Source organism: Mugil cephalus, chromosome 20 (genome assembly GCF_022458985.1).
Source record: "Mugil cephalus isolate CIBA_MC_2020 chromosome 20, CIBA_Mcephalus_1.1, whole genome shotgun sequence".
Classification (NCBI taxonomy): Eukaryota; Metazoa; Chordata; class Actinopteri; order Mugiliformes; family Mugilidae; genus Mugil; species Mugil cephalus.
This window is the reverse complement of record NC_061789.1, coordinates 8658900-8664728: the sequence shown is the minus strand read 5'-3', so window position 1 is coordinate 8664728 and position 5829 is coordinate 8658900. Positions and strand designations below refer to the sequence as shown.

Here is a 5829-nt window from a genome sequence, read left to right as displayed (position 1 = left end):
TCTTTTTCTTTTTCTTCCCCCCCTCTCCCCTTTTAAATCAGGGCCCAGAATATTAAGGCCCAATAAAGTGAGTGAGCACACCTTGTTTGGGGAAACTTGAGCCAAGGGGGAAAATCAGCTTTTAATAAGTATGTAAGGGAAAAGACTCAACCTGCCAAAATGGCAGCCGCCCTGTACGCTGTTCAACTGGCAACGCGACAGCCAGTGAAGGAGGGATGGGATTAGAATCCAAGCAGAAATAAGAGTGGTTTTCTCACAGACCTCCTGTTGCAGAGAGACAGCGTGTAAGAATGTGCGAATAAGCTTCCCCCCCCTCCTCCCCCTCCTCCTCCTCCTCCCTCGTTATTCTTCTCTGATGCATTGTGCAATCCCGACGTTAGCATTATAGAAAAAAAAAAAAAAATGGGTTTATCAGCTGTTACGTGACCCAGACCTGCAAGTAGTTACGCCAACACCACGGCCTACCCCTCCTTGCTCGTGCATGCGCCCTCCTCGCTGTGCTTTACTGGGTGCTAGCAGTTGTACGTCGTGTTGTCCTGGAGTTGAGTCTGAGCAGAGCAGAGCCTGGTGGGGAGGAGGCTTCCAGCATGTTGGAAACCACAGCACCACCGGCGCCAAGTCCAATGAGACGTGAATTATGACTCCAGCTTCCCCGAAATCAAATAAATATTCTTCCCCTTATTTATTTACTTAGACTCTCATTATGATTTGCAGCCTCTCGACGATTCCGTCGGAGTAGAACGTCTCGCTCGCTCCCTTGTCGCGCTTTCTTTTTCCTTTTTTTTTTTTTTTTTACATTTTTTTTCTCCATCCACACACATCAGACACACACCTGCCACCTGATCTTTTCATTTATTTCAAAGTCTGGATAATCCATCAAACAAAGCGGCCGCAGCAGAAGCAGAAGCGGAAGAAGCGGAGAAAACGTCCAGCCTACCTGCAAAGCTATAAACACGCGCGGACACTCGGAATGAGTCCTCGGTAGCTAACAGCTATCGGGGGCTCTCAGCCACGTGTTGAGTACGCTAATGGTAAAGGCAATGACAGGCTCAGCCCGTTGCTCCCAATGAGGCTCCCCAAGTGCTAGGTGTGGAAAGGTGTCTGGCAAAACGCCTGACCGCAGCACTCAAAGAGCACTTTGTCCGCGCACCTCACACCCACCGTACCTGCTCATGTTGTGGAAACAGTCCAGCGTTGTCACACAGTTGATTTAATAAAATTGGATCCCCAAAATGAGGCTTCTAGTGTTTCGGGGGGGGTGCAATAGTCGTAATGGAAACACATATACTCCCACCCCCCTCGCAGCCACCACCCCCACCACCACCACCACCCTCCCTTTGGCTTTACAGGCATCCTTCCAGAGTCGGAATGAGCCGGGGAGACCTGGGGTAAACGGATACTTCCCCACTGTGAGCCCACTAGTCTGGGTACGGCACAAGTAACCCCACATCCACCGCGAGCTCGTATCTAGCCGCAGCCTCCTGCCCGCAGACTTGTAAAAAAAAAAACGATGATTGCTTAAGCAGAAAAAGCTTTAAAATAAAAGGAAAATACAGGTAGCAGGAGTCGGGCGGTGGAGGTGCCGCCGCGGTTTTGTAAGTTGGTTTGGGGATTGCGGCAGGTAACCCGTTTAGACTCCCGCTGCCTTCAGAGCGTTTCTGTGTGTTCACAGTTGTGACATTTTGCAATCACCCCAAAAAAAAAAAAAAACAAGCAGGGACTTACTGGGCATATTGCTGTTTTTAGAGTATTAACCAGCGTTGGGAAAAGGCTCAGAAGGCATGAGGTTGATGAGATTGCCAAAAAGGTTGGCAGCATTGGAGGCCCGGGCTTGGAAACCATGGAGCCTTCACGGTGGACTCTTGGAAACAGAAAAAAAAAAAAAAAAAGGACTTTGCTGATGTATTCTTAAAGGCCTAAAGACACGTATCCTCGTTGGTTTCCTCTTTCCCACAAGGTGCTTCATAAAGGAAGGAGAGCCTTAGCTTGGCATCCGTGTCGTTCATTATCTGTTAGCGAAGACACGATTCTCGTTTGATTACCCGCTGCTGGCAAGACGTGGATGTAGGAGGACAACGCACGCATGACAGACTCTCCGCTTCACGTCCCGATACTATAGTGATACCGTGAACAGATGATAATACATATGTGTTTTCCCCTCACTGTTTTTTTTTTCTTTTTTCTGTACATACTGCGTCTTGGAGCGATTTCCTCCATCCTGGAAAGCATTCAGCTCATTCATCTGCGACGGCGTGAACGCTATATACGTTTCCACGTTTGCGTCTGTAATTAACAGATTTTTGCATTATGACGCTGGATTTACACGCAATTTATTTGTATATCTAATTCTAATTTAAGTGCGGGAGTAAAAACAAATAGGAGCATGAATGTAAAGCAGTCAAATTGCCCTCCTGGGACGTAGCAAGCGGGGGGGGTGTTTAATTAGCCAGTCTGTAAACAGGTAAAGCACCGTGGCGGCGCGCATATTTGTTTACCCGTCCCGGGGCGCGTCGACGCACGGATGTTGCCGGAGGACCCCCGGGAAGGGGCGGGGTGTCGGGTGTGTGCGTCAATGTGTGTGGCAGAGTCCTTAAAGAGAGCGCCCATTGTGGTCAGAAACCGGGTGCGACAGAGGCGCCTTATTAGCCGGACAGAAAACGAGCCTCGAAACGACTCGGTTAAGGTTCGACTGCAGGTGATTCCTGCCTAATTTCTTAATGAGTTCTAATTAGAAGTTGATGCGGAGGCGAGGCTTGGGTGACATGAATGCAAAAGGGGGAAAAAAAAACAACAATTCTGGCGTAAACACACAAATGTGAAGGAAAATTGGACGCAAGTTTCGGAGCACTTTGCTCCACGAATGTTCTTTTCTTTTTCTTTTTTTCTTTTTTTTTTTTTTTAGCTCCAGCGCAGTTTGCAACCTTCGATTCCTGGATTGGGTCTCCTGGCGGCGGCTCTGGCCTTTCGCAGCGAGCGTCGGTGCATCGCGCGGCTCGTCTCCAGCCCGGATGATTTAGCCCCGGGTTTGTGAGGTTGAAATCTCATGGCCCCGCGACGCGGAGCTTAACTTCCATAATTGCGCTTCGCGGGGTATTTGTGAATTTTATGAGCTGAACTTGTGACCCCGGACGCATCGTCGCGGGACAGTTTCTTTTTCCTTTTTCCCTCCATCCCCCCCTGTACATGATAAACATCTGCGAACCTCCCCAGAGCTGACGACGATGACAACTTACAGCAAATTATTTAAAAAAAAAAAAAAAAAAGAAGAAGAAAGAAAAAAAAACTGCTGAAATTTCCCCCTTTCCTCTGTAGCTCCCTGGTGCCTTCCCTGTCCTCTTATCCCACTCTTCTTCTTCTTCTTCCCTCCCATGTGTTTCTGTAGTCTTTGGAGTCTTCAGAAGGGGGTGAGACAGGAGGAGGAGGAGGAGGAGGAGGTACAGATCCTGCTGCACATCTGAGGTTTATTTGGCCTTCCCCCTGGGGAGTGCGGTGAAGCTCTGCATCTCAAGGAAATTGCCAACACTTTCTGGTCAGCTTGACACACTGGAACACACACTCAGGTCTGCACAAAGACACACACACACACACGCCTTTCTACCGGTCTGAATGCAACTTTCTCACTGTCACGGTAACGAGGTTTTCTAGAATCAGCGCGGCTGTGTTCCATGTTCAAAAAAGGGAAAAAGGTGCCTGTTTTTTAGGAGAGTCTCATCTCGTCTCGAGACGGATAACGAGACGGGCTCTTTGGACACACCAGGCTGTGTTCAAAAACTGGACGGTCGCACATACCCGCATGTTGCCACACACGCCGCGAGGCCTGCCAGTTTGCCGTTCTGTCGATTTTCCTGAAGAGGAGCGGATTTTTCTTTGTTTTTTCATGAGAAAAAGGATTCAAATTGGTATTTTTTTGTGTATATATATATATATATATATGTGTGTGTGTGTGTATTATATATAGTGTGTCTAACCTTATTTGTTTATTCCAGGCCTCCAGCTGGACACTGGAACAAAAATGATGCACATCTCACCTCTCCGACCCCGACTCCTGCTCCTGCTCCCGCTCCCACCCCTCCCTCTCCCCTTCATATCGATCCCCAACCTGGCGGAGTTTAACATCTGGGGGTCTGAAACACGGTCGGAGGCAGGTGGCTCCCCCCTCCCCACCCGCCCCCCGTGACCCGGACGCACTTATCCCCCGATGCCTGGTGACCTCGAACAGGAAGTGACTTCCCGGGCCAAGTGACCTCCCCTGGTGGCCCTTCCTGTCCCCACGTTGCCTCGCAGGAAGGAAGGATGCGGTCTGTTGTCCTCAGGCGCCGCTCTCGCGCTCTCCCTCGCCCTCCCTCGCCCTCCCTCGCTCTCCCCTCCTCAGCCCGACTAGAGAAAAACCAGATTATTGATTCCAGGCTTGTCTCTCCTCCCCGCGCTCCCTCTGCCCCCCTTCTTCTTCTTCTTCTTCTTTTTTTTATTTTCCCCCTTCTACTTCTTTTTGTGCCTCGTCCCTTTTCTCATCGACTTCTCCCATGTCTCAGCGCCCACTTTATCTTTATTTCGACGTCATTCCTTTCGTCCTTTGTCATCGTCTTCCGTGTCCCTTTGAAATGCGAGCGAACACAACGGACACTGGCAAACCGCAGCGTCTCCCACCCCCCCGCCTTCTCCCAAGTGCCATTCGGCTGCACTCATGGGGCTCACAAGTCCGCAGATTTACGGCCTCCGCTCGACTCCGTTTTTATTCCTGACACTGTTTTGTTTACCCGTGTTGCCATTAATTTATCGGCCATACATTTACATTAAATGTGACAGCCGTTTCATGTGGCGCAGAAAATCCCAAGGTCAGGCTTCTGGGTTTAGTCTGCTCTCAAATGATGCACATGCGCCGCGCGAATTATAGGACACCATTTGGTCGCGTTTAAGAGGAGAAGGGGACTTCCACGCAGACAGGGAGAGAGGGATCTCGCTCGACAACATCAAACGCTGTTTTTTGTTGTTGTTGGCCGTGGATGAAGAACGGTGACTGGAATCAAAAAAAAAAAAAAAAAAGAAAAAAGAAAAAGTTGAGAAGGTCAAAAACAACCAACGCGGCCACCGGTTAGCGTTAAATCGGCCGCGGCCCCGTCAGGTTTTCCGTGTCTGCTGATCCATATTTTCGCGTCTTCTTCTTCCGTGCAAGTGTCACGATGAAGATGACAATGATGAAGGCAGAACACGGCGTTTAGAGGCTCTGATCTAATCCTAACATCATGGTGTAAATTAGCATTTATTTCTAATAGCCGTGTCCGCACAAAACTATTTCTGCCACTTGTCTTTACGTATGATGCACATTTCACTTAATAAAACTAAAGTTAAGTTAGAATCTAAATGTTTCAAGTTGAAACGCTGAACGGTATGTAATATTTTGCATGAATATTTAATCCAAAGTTGTTACGTCAGGCTGTCATTTAAATGTGCTGCGTGCCTGTCGTGTTTTGGGGTGTTTAAATAAAGATAAATATTTAAGTTATCTGCCAGCTTGTGCCGACTCTTTTTTTTTTTTTTTTTTTTTAATGCAAAAGAAGGAGATTAGACCTAGAGAGTGCATGCGCTGGAACAGAATTCAAATCTTGAACTATAATAAATCGCCAGCTCTCCGAATTTGCATGATTCCATTTTGAACTTCTCTTCCATTTTCAAATGACCGTCCATATTTAGTCAGATTAGCGAAAGGTCAGATCAGCGAAAAAGGGCTCAAAACGCTTTTTGGCTTTTCTCCAGAGCCCAAGAGTCCTCCAGTCTCCATTTCCCCTTGAGACCGTCTCCTCTCTCGTCGTTATACTTGTGTAGAGTGTG

At 48.3% G+C, this 5829-nt stretch overlaps 1 long non-coding RNA gene across 1 annotated transcript; it reads left to right on the top strand.

Moving 5' to 3' along the window:
- Positions 1-2883: 2883 nt before the first annotated feature.
- Positions 2884-5503, top strand: LOC124998092. Its single transcript, XR_007111020.1, has 2 exons — positions 2884-3560; positions 3987-5503. It is a non-coding gene; the product is annotated as an uncharacterized LOC124998092 (long non-coding RNA).
- Positions 5504-5829: the final 326 nt, after the last annotated feature.